Consider the following 22709-nt stretch of genomic DNA (forward strand, 5'->3'; position numbering starts at 1 on the left):
CTCTCTTTCTCTTTCTCTCTCTCACCCACTTTCTCTAGATGCCCTAATTGTTAACCTATCATTTAATAAACTCTCCTTCTATTGAATGTATTCGTTCTTGTTTTATTTCAATTTGTCATAAATGTCTTCAATAGTACTATCTAATTCAATTCTTATAAGTGCGTTTTTAAATAACATTATCTTAAAAAATAAGCAAATTGGCCTCAAGGGGAAACAAATAGATTTTTCTACGTTGTCTTGCGCATGAAATTTATCTACCAAACTTCTTGATAAATTACTATATTAAGATTTTTAAAAATATTTTTTCTTATAACAGAAGGACAGACAGACAGATATAAAGACGGACAGATGTACAGACAGACAGATATAAAGACGGACAGATTTACAGACAGACAGATGTACAGTCAGACAGATAAACAGAAAAATTAAAGAAACAACTGGACAGAAGACGAACATACTGATTAACTGAAAGGCAAACAGGCTGACGAACAGACAGGCAAACAGGCTGACGAACTGACAGAGAGACAGGCAGAAATTCAGACAGAGAACTTGAAGAGAACCACGGGACGAAAGGACAGAATGACAAACAGCCAAACGGACATACAGACAAAAAGACAAACAAAGTAAAATTTTGAGAGCTCGACGGGCCATCCTAACGTTTAATAAAAATATTGCCAATACAATTAATTTCCCATTTATCATTTTTAATTGTTATTGCATGAAAGAATTGTCCTATTTAGTTGAAAATCTAATGATAATAAATCATTTGGATTCGATTATTACCATTCAAGTATATCACCCTAATTTTGTTAGAGGCGAAGCTACTCTATCAAATGTTTGAACTGTTTGTTTGTTGGTTACTGTGTTCTAAGGCAAAAGACTTAAATACCAATATTACAAGCATAGCTACCTTTAAGTAATAGTCTGATCATCCAAAATATTATTTCTCAATGTTTATTGATCTGCATTTTTAGAGATGTTATTATCCTTGTTGAAAAAAATTTAACATCTTTCAAAAAACATGGTTTTTGTAGGTAGCATCCAGGAATGCAGAGATAAGACAATGACAAAAAAAATTCAATTTAGGTAATCAGTAAAAAAAAATTTATTCTTGCGTTTGGTTAAACAAAAGATTTTAAATGCTTGTCCCACTTTTAAGAAATATGGTTTTCTATACCAAAAAGAGTTATTAAATATTTGAAGTCTGTAGTCAATACACAGTTTGAGACCATAATTTTTACTTGTTTTACAATTCCCTGTGTCAATAGTAGCGTGTCTGAAGTCAATACACAGTTTGACACCTTTTTTTACTTGTTTTACCACTCCCTGTGTCCCTGGTTGCGTGTCTGACGTCAATACACAGTTTGACACCTTTTTTTACTTGTTTTACCACTCCCTGTGTCCCTGGTAGCGTGTCTGAAGTCAATAAACAGTTTGACACCTTTTTTACTTGTTTTACCACTCCCTGTGTCCCTGGTAGCGTGTCTGAAGTCAATACTTAGTTTGACACCTTTTTTTTTACTGTTTTACCCCTTCCTGTGTCCATGGTAGCGTGTCTGAAGTCAATACTCAGTTTGACATATTTTTTTGTTTGTTTTACCACTCCCTAGGTCCATGGTAGCATTTGTGAAGTCAATACATAGTTTGACACCTTTTTTTACTTGTTTTACCACTCCCTGTGTCCCTGGTAGCATGTCTGAAGTCAACACACAGTTTGACACCTTTTTTACTTGTTTTACCACTCCCTGTGTCCCTGGTAGCGTGTCTGAAGTCAATACACAGTTTGACACCTTTTTTTACTTGTTTTACCACTCACTGTGTCCCTGGTAGCATGTCTGAAGTCAATACACAGTTTGACACCTTTTTTTACTTGTTATACCCCTCCCTGTGTCCCTGGTATCATGTCTGAAGTCAATACACAGTTTGACACCTTTTTTTTACTTGTTTTACAGCCCTGCTAGACAAACCACAAGTATTTGGCATACAAGACCGTTGGCTTTAAAAAATAAACGGGGATAATAACACCCATAAAAGCGTAGATTAATCTTCAAACAGTCAAAAAACCCAACCATTGAAATAACTTTTAATAATGATAAGGGCTTTATGCTATTTAAAAAGAGTAAGTTTATCATAATTGTGCATTTATTTATCATTATTCAAAATAAAACGACAAAGACAACGCTCTTCATTGTTCTGATTCAAAATTTTCAAAACTTAATTTTAGAGCTGCTTCACTTATAACATAGTGCCTAAAAATTTGTGTTAAATAGCATGTAATTTGTAAAGCTGCATGTTCTAGAAAAGAAAATAGATTTTCTTGAAGTGCAATATCACTTTGTCATTAAAGTAACAAAAAATAGAGGGGGCACGAGCTTTTTGGGGACCCTATGCCGACTTTAAATTTTGTCTTTAAATATATGAGCCAATAACGTCGAAATTATCACCACAGCCAAGTCGTTACAAAAGAAAAGAATGCAATTTGATTGCAAACAAAAAATGTCCCCACGACTTGGGCCATGTAGTTGTCTTTGTTATACATACATCTATACTTATACATTTATTACTTTGTCTGATATGTTTGATATTTTGAAATATATCAAAAATATATTTTCTAAATTTCTAAGAAGATATGTTCCAAGTATAAAATTTTGTAGTTTTAGAAGCGTAGCTCTTCTATAGATAGTGTCGGTCCGTACGCCATTACGATGGAGGAAGTTAAGGAAATTGACTAAATATTTGTCGTTTATTGGTAGCTTTGTAAAAGTTCACTAGCGGATAAGTCCCTAGATAGCTCGACCCCCCATCCAAAAAATTATAAATTTTTATTTTAAAAGAAAAAGTGAAAATAGAAAAAGAATTAGAATGGAGGTTGTTTTTTGTTTTTTTTTTCGTGGGAGTTTGGTGGAACACTCTCCCAAAATGGCTATAAACCTTCACAATACCTTTGAGAAGATATATTGTAAAGGAAAACCATATCGGTTTAGCTAGATCTCTATGATAGAGAGAGAGAGACATACACACAGGCGTCACCGACACCCTGTTACTTTTATATATGGATTATTGTCTTTTCTTTCATATATATATAGATCAATCTCAACTTTTTAAAGCTGCGCTAATTTTAGACATACTTGTCCTTGTTTCGTATAAAATGGAAATGTCAACAAAATTGAGACTTGAAAAAATGACATGTAAACGCAATCTTCCCTAATCACGGAATTCACAATTTCTCATACAAATGTTTTACCCCCTCCTACAACATATCTACAATACAAAATAGAATGAATTCTGTCCGTCCGTCTGTCTGTCTGTCTTTCCGTTTGTCCCTTAAGATCTCGGTAATCACTGAACCGATCGGATTCTACTTTTTAGGGAATATACCTACTGGTCTTTCGGTGGGACTCCCCCAACCCCCCAAAAAACAGAAATCCCCCAAAAAAATTTTACGAATTTTTACGAATTTTACGATTTTTAACCAATTTTTACAACCTTACATGATGATTCCTGTAACAATTAGGTATTATTTGAAGAAACCAATTTAAACTATTCTTTGATTTTGAAATTGAATACATGAATCCTAGGACGATTAGAAATATTGTTTAAAGCGTAACATCTCTATAATTTCATAACATAGTATATCTATATTTTAAGCTATTGACGACAGACTAACATCCAATTTGGCCTGAAAACTTTGGTTACTTAAATAGTTAGTTCATTCTAGCAATGTTCAAATCTTTCAACCGATATTTTTGATCTATAGAAGGAATCATTTTATTTATCATAATTAGTATTATTCTGCATTGTCTTATCCCTTAAGATCCATTATTTACAGTGATTTTTTAAAGAGGAGGAGGAGGGGGGGGGGGTGAGAATGAATAGGCCCAAACTAAACTAAAAGGGAAACTACGCTGTAATTTCATATTTTGTTTCTAGTTATTATTATTTATCATTATTGACAATTTCAAATATTATTTTAATGACATTTAAAATGCTAATGGTTGTCAGAAAAAAAGTAACACGCACGAATTGTGCGTATTTTTATCAAGTGGTTGGTTTAATCCAGGAAGGAAGGGGACATTAGGCTGTTTATTACACTAGTTCCCAACGTTTTATGATAACGTTTTATTATTTTGTGGCTAAACAAGTTAGGGGAATTAGCTTTAGTACGTCTCCATGTAGGTCTTTTCCATTTTTGGATATGAAATGAAAATATTGTATATTCATTATCAAATTTATATTTGAGGGGTGAGGAAGGGCGCAGATAAATTGCTTAAACTAAGTACATACCAAGTCTTATACATTTAAAAGAAATAGCCTATAACCGTACTGGGACCTATGTAAAGCTTCCCTCAACTAAAGACTTAAACTAAATTGTTATTTATATTTCTGTATCTTACTAGATTGTTAAGAAATAAAGAAGTAAAATATTTTTTCATTGCTTGGTTCACTAGAGTTCGTAGAATTAGATTTTAATTTTGCTATTATTATCATGCTATTTTGATAATAATATAGATAGATAGATAGATAGATTAGATAGATAGATAGATAGATAGATATATAAATAGATAGATAGATATATAGATAGATAGATAAATAGATAGATAGATAGATAGATAGATAGATAGATAGATAGATAGATAGATAGATAGATAGATAGATAGATAGATAGATAGATAGATAGATAGATAGATAGATAGATAGATAGATAGATAGATAGATAGATAGATAGATAGATAGATAGATAGATAGATAGATAGATAGATAGATAGATAGATAGATAGATAGATATAAAGATAGATATGTAAGTGATCCTTTTAATTCTAAGCACTCTAAGAAGGAACATACAAAGTTTTCAAAAAGTTAGTTACAACAAAAATTCACCAAACCTCTCTATAATATAAATTGATAAATATAAATTAATCATGAAAATGTATTACTAAAAGATTAAATAAATATATCATTATTTGTTTATAATTTTATAAATTTGTATTTGTATTTTTTATTTTTTATCATTCAAAAAGTAATAATATTTTAATTGTTTAATTAAATTATATAAAATTTTTGTCAACAACTGAAAAAGTCAATTTGATATTTTCTATGGTTTAATATTGGAATGAATATCTGAAAAATTTAAAAATCATATTCATGTTAATTTTTAAAAAATGATTTTTTAGCAAATATGAAAGATAGGCATCTGATTTTTGTGTTTAATTTCCCGTAACAATAGCGAATATTTAAGCATTTCTAAGTTTTCTTTGGCTGCTTTTTAGCAGCTTTTGTTTTTGACGTTTAAAACTATGCCTTCATTAATAATTACCAAGCATATTTTACCATAAATGATGTATCTTAATAAGCAAACCTAATTTCTAAAATGAAATACTGTTGACACTAAAGCTACAGAAAAATTGACAATATTGATGCTACTTATAACCAGCAACAATGTTCGAAAAAGAGAAAGAATTTTTAATTTAGTTTATGATTTTTAACACAAAAGAGAAAAATAGATAGAGAATGAGAGAATAGATTGATGAAAAAAGTTTGATTGAGATAGAAAGTTATTGTTTTTCTGTCTTTCCAGATATCTATAGAAATGTAGGTACATTTCAGCATCTTATAACATCAATAGGCAATAGAACAAGATTAAGATCCAACATATAAAGATTGGGGGGAAGAATTAACAATATTGGGGGGAGGAATGCTGCAATGTTTATTTATATTTATATTTGTATATGTATTTATTTGTGTGTGAAGAAACAGAGAGAATAAAATTGATGGCGGCCCTTACACACACACACACACACACACACACACACACAGACTGAGAAATACAACAACCACACAATGTTTCCCGTTATCAAGATGGCACTATTCTTCCCCCCTAATCTCCTCTCCTTATCATTTCACCCCCCATCAAAATATACCTTCCACTTAAGAGTTTGATTGAAGAGGCTGGGGTGATATCTTTGGGGGGTAGGTAGAAAATTGAGTGGGTTAGAATATGTATTTTCCGAAGTAAGGAAGGACTTTTTTTATTTAGTAGTGTATATATATATGGAATAGGTTCTCAGTACAGTATAGTAGTGGCGAAAAAAAAGAACGAGAGAGACGATTTTGGAGGGGAATTTGTACACGTCTCCCAATTTCGGGGGGGAGGAAATGATTGGAGCGGTGTATTGTAAACTAAAATCATCATATATACACAGAAACTCTTCTATATGAGAAAATCTTTACTTAGTAAGTATAGTCAAGAACTAACCGAGAGACATTGGGCCGCGTAAACCACCTCTGCACCGTGAAACATTTAGAAAAATAGACCTTAGTCTATGGTGGCTGTTTTGTTAACCATATTTTGAGCCCAAGTTTAATCTGTCATTGGGTTGTTAGTTAATACAGGCCCTAGTGATTTTATATAATTTGGACTTGGAATTCAATGCTATATATCTGCAAAAGTGATAAATAGATTGCAGAAGAAGAAAAAACATTGAAGAAAAATCTGCAAAGATTTGGGAGTGCAAAAAAATGTGCCAAATTTGTGAGTGACAGATTTTAATCAATTTTTTTTCTGTCTTTTGTCATTGATAGAGACAGATTTTCATTGGACATACATTGTAGAACATGACTGAATAAGATTTAAATACAGAATCATGTAGAATTAGCATTTTTTAATCAAAAAATTGAAAAGTAATGACAAAAAGCTTGGAATCTTTTTTTTCTATGTTCTTCAATTTCATTTTCAAAAACTTGTCCCTTAACATATTACTGCAAATTAAAAAATGAAAACATATTCAATATTAATTAATTTAACTATCAAAAGTTATTAATTTTAAAATTGGCTAATAAATAAGAAACCTAATATCATTTAAAAAGAATATTGGCTTTGAAGTAAAATTCTTAATGTTTTTTGGGCAAATTTAAGGGATAAAATATTATGCAGTATTAGATTAAAAGATTAATTAGGACCCAAAGACCAATGACTAATTAGAAAGTAATAAATAACCCCCATGATTAAAACCTGTAATTAATTAGATCCTGGTGCCAATTTTGAATGAGAAGAAACCTGTTTGTGAGATAGTTAAATGTTTATAATAAAAAATCTGTACATGCACATGTATATGTTTTGTGTTTGATGTATGACCGCGTAGACTCTAACCCAAGTCATACACACACACACTCACACACACACACTCCCACACACACATATCAAAGCTCTTTAGTAAGAAATAAAGACATACATATATACAAACCAAGCATATTTAATTAAATAATACCTAGTGATAAAGTTATTGCAATCAAAGTGAATTAAAAACAATTTTAGTAAATAAACTTTAAAGTTATAAAATTGTTTTATGATGTTTAAAATATACTGAAGATTGTCAAAAAAATAAAGGTAATTTTTTAAATTTTTATTAATTGAATATTATTTCATATTAACAATGTTAATTATCAAATATTTGATAATTCTAAGTGTTCATATTTTTTATTGTTAGTTTTTTGAAAGATTATTTGATTTTATAATAATTTTAATTAGCGTAGCAACTCTGCAACAAAAGTATGTCCGTGCGTTCCATGTGCACGATAAAGTAACTGTGTCTTTTTTGTTTATTTGCGGATTTTAAACATTAAGAAGCCTTGATTATACCCAATCAAAGTGTTATGGAAGGAAAATGCAATATTTAATGATTGATCATTTTTATAATCTTTCATTTTATTTTTTTTTTAAATTTTTAATTAATCCTTTAATAATTTAAAGTGATAAGCTTTTTTAAATTGCTGGTCCCAATGGGTTTTTCTGTTTAAGTAACCTTTTAAAATGTTTTGGTGGTGGTTTTAAGCTTTTCCATGACTCCTTCCGCGTTCAATACAGTCAAAGAGTGAACCATTTTTTTGCTATTCAACTTTTTAACCAACAAGCAAAATAATTACAATATTTAATTTTTAAATTTATTTCGCTTGTTGGTTATACCTTAATACTGGTTGCTTTTATATTGCAGATTCTCTTTCTATAATAGGAAAATCACTACTCCTCGAAAATTTATTTTAGGCACCTCTAAAATTACTCCCTCCCGAGTCCTCAACCTACACCCCCTAACAATTGTTTCATTTTTTTCTTTTGCTTCTATTGCAAAAATATTGGCTACATTTGCATAAAATTGATTCGTACAGGGTGGTAAAAAGTGCACTGGTTCCAAAAGTCAGTATGGGTATTTTTTTTATTATTAAAGCAAATAATATTTTATGCTAAAGCTAAAAGGGTATTTTGGTATGAAAAAATGATTTAAACACCCATTTCATTGAAAAAACAAACAAATTAGAACTTAAATAAAAGGATTAATATAGCAATTTGAATGATATTTCTTAACAAATACTATTATAATATTACTAGTTGATTCGCCCTAGTCTATAGGCGATGCGAGGGTTGGGGAGGTTGGAAAAATAGTCTACAACCAACCCAAGATATTTTGAAAGCTCAACTGAAAAGTATAACCAATTCAGACCAAAAGTTTCCGAGATCTTTAGCTTCAGACAAAACACCTGATTTTAAATTATTTATTCTAGACACCCTGTAAAATATAGAAAGATACCTAAAATAGCCACTAGGAGATAGAAAGATAGAAACTCTTGCATAAAATTGTTGAGCTACATGCAAATTCGTTCAGACACGTCGTAATTTTCAATTCAAACTTTTGCAGCCACGGTTACCAGGAATAGGTCATCATCTCATAATAATATATGCATCCTAATATATAAAGTTATAAGGTTTTTTTTTATCTGTAGCTTAAGATTTTCATAACTTCTGAACTTAAGTTTTCCATTTTACCTCCCTATACCATCAAACACAGAGTCCCTAAATGTTATTGGATATTAGTCATTTAGCTTCATATCTTTATTTTTTTTGTAACAGATTTTAAAAAATCGGATCTACTGCAGTTCACGGTAAAATATTGCTGGTAACGAATATTGCTAAAAATTTATAAATTTTAAAGGCTGCTAGCTGCCAAACGGCTGAACGTACAGATCATATCCGCACACCATTTTAAGCGGCATAAGAAGGCCTACAAATAATCTGGAATAGCCAAGATCCAATGATGCACAGGGAAAGCTTCACTGAAGAAAAACCGCGTAAAATAGGTCTTTTTCGCGCATTTCTCTGCACTGCGAGATAATTATGCATTATTGATTTATGGCTATTACAGATTATTGGTAGGCCTTCTTATGCCGCTTAAAACAGTGTGCAAGCATGATCTGTAAGTTCAGCCGTTTGGCAGCTAGCAGCCTTTAAAATTCATAAATTGTTAGCAATATTCGTTACCAGCAATATTTTACCGTGAACTGCAGTAGATCCAAAAAATCAAAAGAAATATATCTTGTATCGTAAAAAATATGCCTTTTGGGAACTTTTTTAGCCCTTTCTGAATCTAATTGTTTAAAATTGCAATTGATTTTTTTTCGATGGTTCTATAGTGATAGATTTATATAAATATTACAGTACTATAACAAAACTATAAGGCTGAAATTATAATGCAATAACTGGTTTTAAGTTTTATTAGGAATCTTTTTATACTTCTGTTCTTATTGAATTTGAATAGTGTAGATTTTGGCGCTTTTTAAAGAAAACTTTTGTTGTATTTTTTTCTAGATTTTTTTCCACTTTCAAATACAATATCAGTTGATAAAATACAAAGGTCAGGAAGTTATTAGTAGACCTTGAGGGAGTGGACAATCGAGATAAATTTAGCTTCTCCCAAGCATTGATTCCGTAGTTATTTAAATTGTGCCTAGTTGTCACTTAAATCACCATCTCAAAACCATATTAATAGGTTGATCCTAGCATGCCACAATTTCATTATAACCGAGTTACCATTCAACGGATTGCCATATAATCTTTGAATTCAATAGATCAATTCTAACATACCTAAATCTTCAATCACTGCTATATATTAAGCCCTACCAAAGATCGAACGTTTGTACTTATCCTAAATGTAAAAGAGATTCGCTATTAGAAATATTCTTGGGAAGCTTTTTTGTTCATTTTCTTTCTTTGTGGTTTTTATTTACACTTAGCGGGGAGATTCATTCTAGAAAAAATTGTGGAAGATCCTACTGCTACTATGTTAGACGCTTGATATGAATATAATGTGTTTAAGGAATGTCTTGACCCATAAACAGACGAAAACATGTATGTTTTGCTGTTTTTTTTACAATTATTGTTCATATAAAAAAAAAAGTTGTTATAACTGACTTAATAACGACATAATGACGTTAAATTTATAATTATATCGACATTATGACCAACATCAGACATTAATACTTAAACCTTATATCTACCATAATATGTTAATCTAATAAAGATATTTTGACTACAGTCATATGTTGATCAGTGTTGAAAATACAGCCTTGAAACTGTTAAGTGACGACAAAATCATATTTACTGTATAATATTTTACTGTTTATACTTTATATATCAATAGTTGGACGATTGTATGGCTGCCCAACGTTAAAGCACACTTATCATTTGTATCTTGAGTATACCTATCCGTGTTTCTGGTATTTAAACTAATTGTAATTGGATATCTGTGGTATGTCTTCGATTGGATAGACAGAAAGATAGATAATAAAAAGGGTTTTACTTAGATTGATAGATAGATAGAAAAAGGGTTCATTTGGTTTTAAAATGTGGTCTAGAAATAGTCTATATAAAATAGGATTCTCTTAGGAAGGGAGGGGACATTGGAATATGATAAACCAAAATTTGCAATAACACAATCTCTCATTATTTGTTGGAGTCTTTTGGAACTTTTAATAAACTTTGCACAAACCTCTAGTGTCCAATCTTTTCCACCAATGATTCTAATTTACAGAAGGGGTGATTTTGTTTATGATTGTCTGTGAATTAGCTAATCTTTGCTAAATATGAAAAAAATCAACATTTGATAATGAAGATTCCCTTTACTTTATTTTGGTCAAAATTTAGACAAAAATAGATAAAGTCCCCAGAGGAAGGGATAAAGGGACAAGAAAAGACATATTACAACCAAACTTAATATTCTAAAAAAATATTTTTAGTTTTTCAAATTTTACGGTCAATATTTCAATGAATCTGTTTTATTCTACCTTATAGTTTTGAAAAAGTATAATCGACATTTAATAAATTAGATAAATCATATCTTTTATCTTAAGTGATATGTCAATGAATTATAAATTAATCTATCTACACCCTCAATTATGATGACAAAATTACCCCTTTAATAGATTAAAATTATTTGTTGTAAAGTTTGAACACTTCTAGTTTGTTAAACTCAATTAAAATTTTACCAAAGTTTAAAGCCAACGAATGGGGAATCGTGTTAATAAATTTCATAATTTCATATTCTTTGATTCCTGGAATTGACTAGTATCTTTATAGATGTCCATTGCAACAAAATAAACCCTTTTGATCTTATAATAAATTCATATACATTTTCTTTTTAACCCTTTACAGAAGACTCGAATTAAAAGGCATCATTTTAGACCAAGCAAGGACGTTCAAGCTTTATTTTGAGGGGGGTCAACACCCATTTATCCCCCCCCCTTCCTTCCCCCTCCAGACGTCTATGGATAACAAGAACAATCATATCCTTAAGTAGTGTATAAATGTAAAAAAAAGAACAATAAAGTAAAGTTATACACTAGAGTAAATATGAATACATTTTCTGCCATAGTTTATAGTGCTAACTTTTAATTTTAGCACTCAAATTTAAAAATATCTATTCTAAGATTTTTGGAATACTGAAAAATATTTAAACAGTAGTAGTGATACTATAAAATGGTCGTCTAAAAAGGGCTAAAACCCTTTTTCTTCTTTCCTTGATTGAGTGTGTGTGTGTGTGGACTGAAAACGGATTAAATGGGATTTTAGATATTTTTTTTGCAGACTTTAATCAAAGATCCGATAAATTGAGTTTTTTTACATCAAAAAGTGTCCAAATTTTAGGGATTATTGGAGAGAAAGAGTTAATCATATGGGGGATAAAAGAGAGAGAGAGAGGGGGGGAGAGAGAGAGAGGGCGAAAGAGAGGAAGAGAAAGATAATTTTGTAAAAAGATAATCTTTACCAAATAATTTATATTTTAAAAGGATAAAATAAATTTTCTTTAAATTGATCAAATAAATAAAAATCGATTATCTTATAAAAAAAGTAAACTTTTTTGACACATGTAAAGTTGTATTTTTTTGTCTATCTCACCACTAAACCCATCCATAATACCTCCTAGGATTATTAATAAATTATATTGAAATTAGAATCTTTTAATTGTTTTAAGCTATTTTTCTGACCCTCATTTAAAATATATATTCCTTAGAGTTTAGGGGTGAGCCAATGGTTTAACTAAAAAGATCAGTTTATTCTGTTATATTATGAAAAACAAATAGAATCATCAATAAAAACATTAAATATTGAATTGGATGAGTTAAAATGAAATACAATACATTATAATTTGAAACAACTCTATTAATATTACAAAGGTGTCCGATCAAATACGCATATACATTAAAGTAGAGCGCCCCTTGCATCTAGGAGCTCTGTATTCGAGAGAGTGTGGGTGTACCCTATAGAAACATTAAGATAAAATAGCCTTAAACCATCATGGGACCTATATGAAGCTTTTCTAACATGGAAAGGTCATGTTGATAGTGAGATTTAAAACTTACTACTTCATATAAAAACCTTACTACTTTTATAATAAGATAGAAGGTGTATTGTAAAGATACATAGCAGCAAATTGGAAGGAGTGTGTTTAATCATAAAAGTAAGGTTAGTGCCGTTGTAAAACTATTTTGTTCTGCAGATAATTTGATACATGTGCAGAAGAGAATGTACACCCTCTATTACTTCTCATATAATAATCATTGATGTATAGATAATACAAATAGTTATGGATTAGATTCTTTTTATACAGCCAACTGTAAATTACACTGGTACCCAAAGTTTTAGTAAATGATCTTTCAATGGTTTAAAAACTTTAAGAACTTTTATTAAAACTTGATTAGATATTAAAACCTATATTGGCCAAACTTTTCCAGCAATTATTTTGGAGATAATATCTTGCCAAAGGTATAATTTACATACAAATAAGATTATATTAAAACATTGTTCGGTTGTATGAAAAGGACTTTGTAGCCTAAAGTTTTTCTGAAATCAATCTATTTGATCCGATTTATCTATAACATATGTTTTTAAAATATACAGGGAAAGTTAAAACAAGGATGATAACATCCATAAAAGCAAAGCTCAACAAATCTAAATATGTGTAGCAACGGATTAATAGAAGTCCTAAAAAACCTCATTAATCTATCTTAAAATTGGAAAATTACATTCGAGGAATCAATATTCCACAGGAAAATTATATCATGTATAAAATTGTTTTTGAAAAAGTAAATTTATCATCATGTTACTTTCTAGTAATGATAATAGAGTTGCTACGCTTTCCAAAATGCACTTTACTCTTACAGGAATCAGCTAAGTTTCAAATCGATAGAGCAATTAAAGCACCTCACATAAAATTTAAAGAGGAGGGGGGATGGATCATTTAGTAAATTGTTTTATAAAACATGAAAGCAAACATGTTTTATTTGTTTTAGTTAATAATAGATAATAATTTACAATTCCTTAATCTATATTTAAAAATCAATTAAACAAATAAGTAGATGGATTAAGAAGCGAGGCTACTATTCATTATTAAGGTATGTACGTCCGTCCGTCATTAAAAAGGACTGTAATAAAGCTGTAATTAATAAAAACAAAAATAAGTCAAAATTGTATAAATTATTCTCCTGGATTATGGGTTTTAGTGATTTATTTACAATATATATGAAAAGCACATTTGTTGTGAATTTTTACTCATGTTTGAATTAAAATTGTTAAAAATAATGTAAAAGTTAAAAATCGCTAAACCTTTGTGCAAAAAAAATATTTTTTAAAGCTAGAAGTCATAAATCTAAAATGAAATTTTTTGCTTAAAGATCTATAAACAGCTAATTTAATTGTAACATAAATTTGTTTTTACACTAATAGTTTTCAAATGTTAGGGCTGTTTAAAAATTGCTTATGATCACTATAATTTTATAAAATAATTGGATGATTTTTTTCTCCAAAAAATATTGGAGCTTTTTGAAACACAAGAATAAGTTGAAAGTTTAAAACTATTTTCATCCAATTTTGACATTGGACTCTAATTTATACTGGTACCCAAAGTTTTATAAACGTGTTCTCTCTATCGTTGAAATAAAACACTTTGGAAACTTTTATTAAATCTTGTTTTGGTATTATAGTCCTTCAAATTTCCACCAATAACTATAAGGTACTATTGGTTATCATAATTTAAGGAGTCAGTTTATCGTCCATTGTCTTATCCCTTAAATTAATTTTTTTATCCATCTATCTTTAGGTCATTCATAAATCAGTTTAATTTTAAGAAAACAAGGATGACAACATCATTAAAAGCTATCCCTAAAATCAGATGCTAGGACAAATTAACATGAACACTTGTAGAGTGCCATAACTTAATAAGTAGATATTAAACTAGAAGTATAAACAAAATTGTATATAATTATAATGTGAAAATGCTAAAATACAGGATGTTGGTTAAGATTTTCTGGTAACGATCATAGAGTTTCTACGCTTTTAAATCGTACATAAATAGAATCGTCATGAAATCAAAAGGACAATTCAAACATGCCCAAATTTTCTTTAAGAGCCATCCTTTACGGACGTAAGGACGACCGACCCTAATTATAGAACAGATTCGCATTTAAAAACCGCACATGTTAACTTGTAAGTTATAACCCCTTTAAGATAAAAAGGGCAAAAAACAACAAGATGAATATAAAATAAATAATTGAAATCATCATGTCTCAAAGGAAAGCGACATAAGCATAAAGTGTGGCTCAGAAATAACAGCAATATTCAAAAATCAACAAAATTTTATATTTAACAAAACAAAAGCAATTTTGTCTGATATATACATCGAAAATTTATCCAATAAAATAAGACATAAAGACTAGTAACCTATATTTTATATTATTATAGTAGTTTTCTTAGATGTATAATAATAACATCAGTAATTTTAAAATTGTTTTAATGTTAGTGGATTTTGTTTAAAATTTTGGAAGATTTTAAAATATTTTAGTTTTCGTTTGTCCCTTAGAAGGTTTGTCGGCATACAATAACATCGAAGTTATTACAGATTTTGTACTTAGGATAACTGTTTTTATTTTTAGTCTTGCTATTTTCAAGCCACATATTAAAGTTTTTGCCTTGTTTTTGGCCTAGCAATTATTGCAAAGACATATTTTTCTTATTTTCTACTTCAGTTGGGCAAATCAATTTATTTTTCCTTTCTTAAAATGGTGTTTTATATAAATTGGAAGAGTTTACGTGAGCCCCGCGGTCTTTGTGCATTATACTGTGACTATGCTAGTAGAATAACTACTAAGGGCCTAAGGGGGAATGAGGGTTTAGAAAAATAGCATAAAACTATCCTAAGATTTAAATTAGGAAATAATATAGCCTTAACCCATTATTCGACCTAATGAAGCTTTTCTAATTGGAGAATTCAATTGGACAGACACAAAAAAACTTTACTATTTCATATTAGTGTATTCTATTTTTCTTCATGTTCGAACTTGGCCTCTTCGGCCACCAGTCGTTTGACCGTCAGGGGCCGAGAAAGTATCTTTCTTATTATTCCGAATAAATGCCTCTTTCCATTCGGACTTTTAAAAGAAAGATGAATGAAAAGGATTCGATCTACTTTTTATCTTTTTATTTACAAAGATTTATTTTTCAGAAAATCTAAAAAATCCTCCCTTTCTAAACATATGTTATTTTATGTTTCTTTTATTGTTTAAAATTAAATTTTTACTATTTGTTGTGATTCTAAATTATTTTGATGAACAACTTTAAATATTTAAAATATATATTTTGCATTTTGCACTTTATGAAGTCATAGAGATGCTGTGCTCTAAATATTTTTTAGTTTAGGCAAGCTTCACATAGAACCCAGGATGGTTTAAGACTATTTTCTGCCAAAAAAGCCCCTATATAAGCTTAGGGTGCAGCCCATAGTAGTAATTAAAAACACCTTATTCTCGAAATACAAGGGGAGGTGGGATCTAAGGCAAATGTAGTAATCAGGGAGGGAAGGGACACTGGACTGTGAATTACACTGGTACCCAAAGTTTTATATTCATGTTTGCACACTTCTACTATTAAGAGAATCTAATTACTTAGTTTAAATAATACCAATCTATAGAATATGTTTATCATCATTAAACATATCCCACATTGTCTCATCCCCTAAAATCCCTGCGTTGTAATTAAGATTCAGTGATCCAAAAAGTAAAAGTCAATATTAATTTTGATATTTTTTCCCTAATTCGTCGCACGACACATTACGCCATTTAATTACTGTCCAAAGACATGTTATTCTAGTAGTGTACCTAGAAAAAAAATATTTAGAAAAGTTGAAAAACATGACTGAAAAACTTAAGTGATAAGATAATGGACGATAAATTGATTTACAATACAACCTCAAAAGATGATAAACAAAATTAACCCTTCTGTGCAATAAAATCATTGTTTAAATTTTGTACTTTGTAGTTTTAACCAACAATTCAAGAAAGGTATCCAAAGTTTCATGTATGGCGATTTTTTTATTTTTGACCGTTTTTTCTGCTTTAGCGTGACCACACTATAGTTCCAATAAATCGGTCATGGACCAATTAGCTTGAAGGTGGATTGACAGATTCTTTAATTGATGGTTCTCTATGTTTAATTAGTCGTTGCATCACCAGAGCTGAAGGGATAGGTCAATTGAGAAGAAGCAGGAAAATATCTAATATTCTAGGAGACATAGGTGGGATATCGTACGATATTCCCTATTCTCCAAATCATGAAAAACTAAATTTCCACTTTTGAGCACTAATACCCTGTATAACCTAATCATAATTTGATAAAAGCCCAAACGATTTTTTTTGTTTAATAGCAAGCTGTAAGTCACAGGAGGGTAAAAAGTTTTATAACAATAACAAGTTTTCAATTAAGAAGGGACCCATTACACAATTTTCTTTTTTAATAATCATCTAATTCTACCCTTTAACTAGATCCTTTTTCTTTCTATGATCAAATATTCCTTAGTCCTTGATTGCAAGCACTTTATAGTAGTTTGTAATACAAGGCGTTAATAAATAATTGTCAAATTAGAAATCTTTACTAAAAAGCAACAGCTATAGATAGATAGATAAAATGGAGAAATGGAAAAAATAGAGAATGCGAGAGAGAAGGAAAAGGGAAAAAATGAAATATAGCTTGAAGCAATCATTTACCAGTCCATAAAACGACTGACAGACAAACAAACATCCTAGTACTTTGCAGTCTGTATTGATATGTTTTCCAAAACAAATTAATGTTATTTTGATTTAAATATGATGACTAGAAGGAAAATCTTCAAAGAAAAGCTGCGCGCTTTGGAGTCTTCTGGGTTTCAGCCAGGGTTTCGGATCCGCATTGATTTTATGCGGATCCGGATCCGGATCCGGATCCTCAAAATTTGGTCAGTGCGGATCCGGATCCGGATCCGGATGCGGATCCGGATCCTACTGGATCCGGATCCGGATCTTTGACAATAAAAATAAAATCACCAAATTTTTCAAAAAAATTTTATTCTTTAATTCGAAGTCAAAAATACTTTTAATTTTCAAGTCTGAACCTAAACCTTAAAGATTGGCTCTCATCAAGAGAATGTCTGAGATTTTATATAAATTTAGGTAGATTTTTCCATTTTTTCCGCATTTTTTGGAGTCTAAGGATCCGGATCCGGATCCGCATTTTTTTGCGGATCCGGATCCGGATCCTTGGACTCAAAAATATGCGGATCCTTGCGGATCCGGATCCGGATCCAGATCCGGATCCAAAACCCTGGTTTCAGCGTAAAATTTTTTTCTTTCTATGATATAAACTACGATTATGTCCTTAGGTAGCGCAGTAACAATAAATTGACACAATCTTAAAGCCTACCGTTAAAAAAATTAAGATGAATAAGAACAGTAGACTTTAATACAGGATTCTTCTGACAAATTAGATTTTTTTGTTGTAAATGTACCGGTTTATACGCGAGTGCATGCTGTAATTATCATGAATATTGAAAACAATACATCATTTTAGAATTACTACTTTTGACTGGTTGAAAAGTTAGGATCTTTCATTATCTGTAGCTCCAAATTGACTAGCTCTATGAAAATGAAATTATCCAAATCAAAGAATATTTCGCATTAGTGTTGAATTTAGTCTTTAGTAAATAGCATAAATCTTAGTCTAAAGATAACATTTGGTTTCCATAGATTAATTATAAATAGTTTTTTTAATTTTGTATCCCATAATATAAAGTAGTAAGGTTTTTTTGGTCAGTAACTTAGGATTTCGATAACCACTGAACCGATTGAGTTAAAGGATTGCTGCTGCCATGTCATATAAAGCGTCATACTAGAGATTCCTTTTGTTGCAATGTCTGACAGGTGATATCAATAGTTAGAGCATGGGGGAATGTCTTGACTTATAAACAGAAAAAGGCTTAATTAGAACCTTCTTGCAAACCTCAGAAAATTGAAAAGTAAGCCAATATTGACATAAAAACAACCCTTTACTTTTACATATTCTAAACCTATTCAAATTTTTAGTCTTTGAAAGCAGAAAGATGGAGAGATAAATTTTGATTTTGCATAATCACAAATCATACTGACTCTCTCTCTCTCTCCCTCTCTCTCTCTCTCCCTCTCTCTCTCCCTCCCTCCCTCCCTCCCTTTGACTCTTTCTAGCCCTTTCCTTCTCCCTCCCTCCAAACTTGAAATACTTTTCTGTAAATTATATTTAATCAAATGTTTTATCAATTTCCAACGTCCCCTGAGGGTTAATATGCAAAGGAGAGGGGTGTTCCTTCACTTTCGCATATTTATAACATTTGCATTGTGTTTCATATTCGCAAAAGGACACATAAAAGTCAACTAATGATGAGTAAAAACAATTGGGAAATGTGCATTTTGTGCTGTTATAATAATTAGCAATTTTAAAAATATAATAATGTGAAACATTTGCGGAAGTGAATGCACAACGCCCAGAAGGGCGTCTGAGAGAACGAAAAAAGAAATATGAAATGGAGAAAAATGGGGAAAGTCAGGGTAACAGAGATAGGTAAATAGAAACTAAAATTTGAGCAGATAATTAAGGGATAAGACAATGGGAAACAAATTTTTTTACACCTCCAATTATGGCAAACAAAACAATCCCTTCTATTATTTAAATTATTGGCCAAACAGTTTTGACACAATGAATACTTTACCGACTGGGTTACCTATTTTAGGTAAGTTTTACATTGGTCAGGTGATGGTTTTAGGCTATTTCATTTTCAAATTTAAGTCTTAGTACAGAGAGTAAGGAAGTAGCCACTAGTCCCTAATTTTTGAAAACCAAAGTGTGAATAAATTTTTAATATTTATCCTTATATTTCTGATAAATGGGGGTGACTATTAAAAATTGCCATTAGATGTAAATAAAAGATCCTTTGATTTTACAAATTTTTAATCTAATTTTTGAGGGAAATCAACGGGGTGTGTATTCACTCTCGCAAACGTATCACATTATAAAATCTTCAAAACCGAAAATTATTCTATTTTTTTCTTCCATTTTTCTTAATTCTCAACATTAAAAATCCTCTCTTGATAAGTGGATGAGTGAATATTATGAAAGAAAAATTGTCGTCAATTTAGCTTGCTATTTTCCCTTTTATTAAATGGTCAGTTCGCTTAATACAGTAGGAGGAGAGGGTATGGTGTATAGGGGTGGAAGGGGTAAATCGTCATTTTAGCCTGCTTCGTGGTTTACTTTATTAGATAACGTGAAAATCAGGTGTAAGATCCAAGTATTAATATATTTATTCCAGCTATTGTGTCTTTTACGATACACTTTGCACATGTGATACTGAGCGGAAGTGGATGAACACCAAATCAAAGAGATTGAATAAAATGTCTTTGAATTAACCATATATCAAAATTAATGAGTTTGCTAATAAAATAGTAGGTTGACTATAAGTGTGTCTGTAAAAAACAGGTTTTAGGACTAACTGAATTTTGCTTTAAAAGAAATTTTAGAAAATTTGATGGATAAAAAAGTATAAAAAAAAGTAGAGAGACAGGAAAGACTTCAAGATGTTTTAAAACACACAATAAAGAAAAAATATCGTTTTAAGTTAAAGACTGAAACTAAATTGTGGTTTAAAACTAACTAATACTGAAAGTTGGAACTCGATTTCTCGCCCCATCCCCTTTTCTCTCGAGTGGCCCTAGAGGCATCTAGGGGCGTAGCCCTATAGTAGTATATAAAAGAGTAGTAAGGACAGAATAGTAGTAGTGTGCAATAAATTTCGCAAATTATTACATAGTAATTTGGATTAAGACACTCCATCAAATATAATATTTAGAGTTGTTTAACCATGAAAGTGTAGAAAACTAAAAATTGCTGTTTATGTCGGATTGTTGTAAACTTTCGGTTCTGGTGATATGTAAATTTGAATACATATGTATGCGAAAGTGAACCCACACCATTTGTTACGAATATGAAAAGGTTTAATTTCCTCACAAGATAAGCTTTTCAAATACACTGGATGGGAGAGAGAATAAGTTTCTGAAAAATTGCTAGGAAGAAATTATATATTTAATGCACGTTCCTACGACCGTACGTCCGTCCTTTACGCGTTACATGTTGGACTTTTATTTTTGCATATTATCTTCACAATGTGTTTCATATTTCAAAAAATAGATAATTAATTTTTGATATTTGATTGGCTTTTTCACTTTTTTTAAAGTATACAAATCCTATTCTCTATAAAATTTGATATTATTGTAAAGAAAATATAAATAAATCTTTTTTTAAAAAGTAGATTTTTTCAGCTACATTGTATTTTATTTAAAAATACTTTTTTTCAGTGATAATTTTGTCCTTAAGTTTTCATATGTTTGTTTCTTACGTTTTTGATACAGTTTGAGTAGCTGCACTATCTAAAAAATATGATATTATTGATTAAAATTGCTGTTCTAGATTTGCATGTTTTATTAAAAACAGATACACGATATTAATCATTTAAAATTGAAAACATTAGTAAATTCTCAATTTGAGATATTCCATATATTAATTTCCATTAGAGTAGAATAGGATTTTGTATATTGTTAAAGGGCCAGGTAGCTAATCTTATATAAATTTGAAACTTCAATGAAACACAAACGGGTGTTTGATCCCTTGATATGCATAATGTATCCAAAATAAAATTATCAAAGGGAAAAAATGATGTCAGAAAAAATGCACTAAAACCTTAATAAAAAGGCCCCTCCCTTTACATATATGTATATGTTAATCTATATAGTAATACTGGTGTTTTCCTTTATAGTGCCTTGCGAGCATAGACCCCCTCTTCCAATTGTCGTTAAAACACAATTTGAAATCTACAAAATAGGTTATGTAATTGGGAATATATATCAATTTATCCTCCATTTGTCTTATCCCTTAAGATCCCTGAGACTATCCCTTTAATACTCATAGAAATTTGATTAAATAAAAGTGAACGAGGGCTCTAAAAATCAATATTTGCCTTTAACACTATTAAAAATACACCTAAAAACACATTATTGAAAACACACCCAATCTCGGTAACTCCCAAAAGTTATACATTAAAAGTTTAAATAAAGGAATCGATATTTGTTTAAAAATTTTGTGCAATAGAAAGCAAAAATAGACTGCGTAGTTACTTTCATATGTCCTCTTTGAATTCAGAAATCTTAAGTGATAGGACAATGAATAAAAATTAATGAACACCCCTAATTATGATAAATCAATTTACCCCTTCTGTAGATTAAAATCATTGGTGGAATCGTTAGCACACTGCTACTTTGTATCAATCAATCAATATTTAACAAAATTTAAATTGTTCAATATTTATGTAATAACAGTACAAGAATTTTACTTCTTTAACTTTCTTTAAATTCGTGAAGTTTTTCGAACGAATTTGTCTTAATGTTTTTTGTTTGATTATTGTAAAAAGGTGTTAGATTATTGATCCATCATTATTCATTAGAAAATAAATATAAATTACTTTTAATTTTTATTAAAAGTGAAGCTTTTCTATATTTAGGCTATGTACTTTAAGTCCGTTTAAGTAGTTCTGACCTTAAATTTAGACATTTTAAAACATTGCATGAGTATTCATTTAGTAATTAGGTATAATCTTAATATATTATCACCTCTGCAGTAACTGAGATGATTACTTGAGTTCTTTGTACCTCTTTAAGATTTGATTTTAAAAGGATGACTCTAATTACGATTATAAAAAAACGGCTGTTCAATGACCAATGTATTACTATTCATCTCTAACTTCACCTGTTTGAAAAAAGCAGCCGTAGGTATATTATGTAATATTTGAAATTTTTAAATTAGTTTTATCAATAAACTTTATAAAGTATTTATATTAATCATTTAGTACTTATTATAACAATAGAAAAATAATGTATACTAACAATAAAATAAATAATGAAAAGTTATTAAAGCAATACATACATAATTCTTGCTGTAATAAATCATTTTTAGTACTTTGATAGAGTAACTACTCTTCTTCCCCACTTCTTCCATTTTTCAA

At 30.0% G+C, this 22709-nt stretch overlaps 1 protein-coding gene across 2 annotated transcripts in view; it reads left to right on the forward strand.

The window, feature by feature from the left end:
- The first annotated feature begins 6021 nt into the window (after window positions 1-6021).
- The window catches only part of LOC145305204 (homeobox protein cut-like), an 85290-nt gene continuing 68602 nt past the window's right edge, over window positions 6022-22709 (forward strand). For both annotated transcript variants that reach the window (XM_080146764.1, XM_080146765.1), the window contains exons 1-2: window positions 6022-6529; window positions 7024-7384. The gene's annotated coding sequence lies outside the window, so the exon portion shown is untranslated. The remainder of the gene's footprint in view (window positions 6530-7023; window positions 7385-22709) is intronic.

Source organism: Acartia tonsa, chromosome 14, assembly GCF_053477335.1.
Source record: "Acartia tonsa isolate MP-2025a chromosome 14, ASM5347733v1, whole genome shotgun sequence".
NCBI classification, from domain to species: domain Eukaryota; kingdom Metazoa; phylum Arthropoda; class Copepoda; order Calanoida; family Acartiidae; genus Acartia; species Acartia tonsa.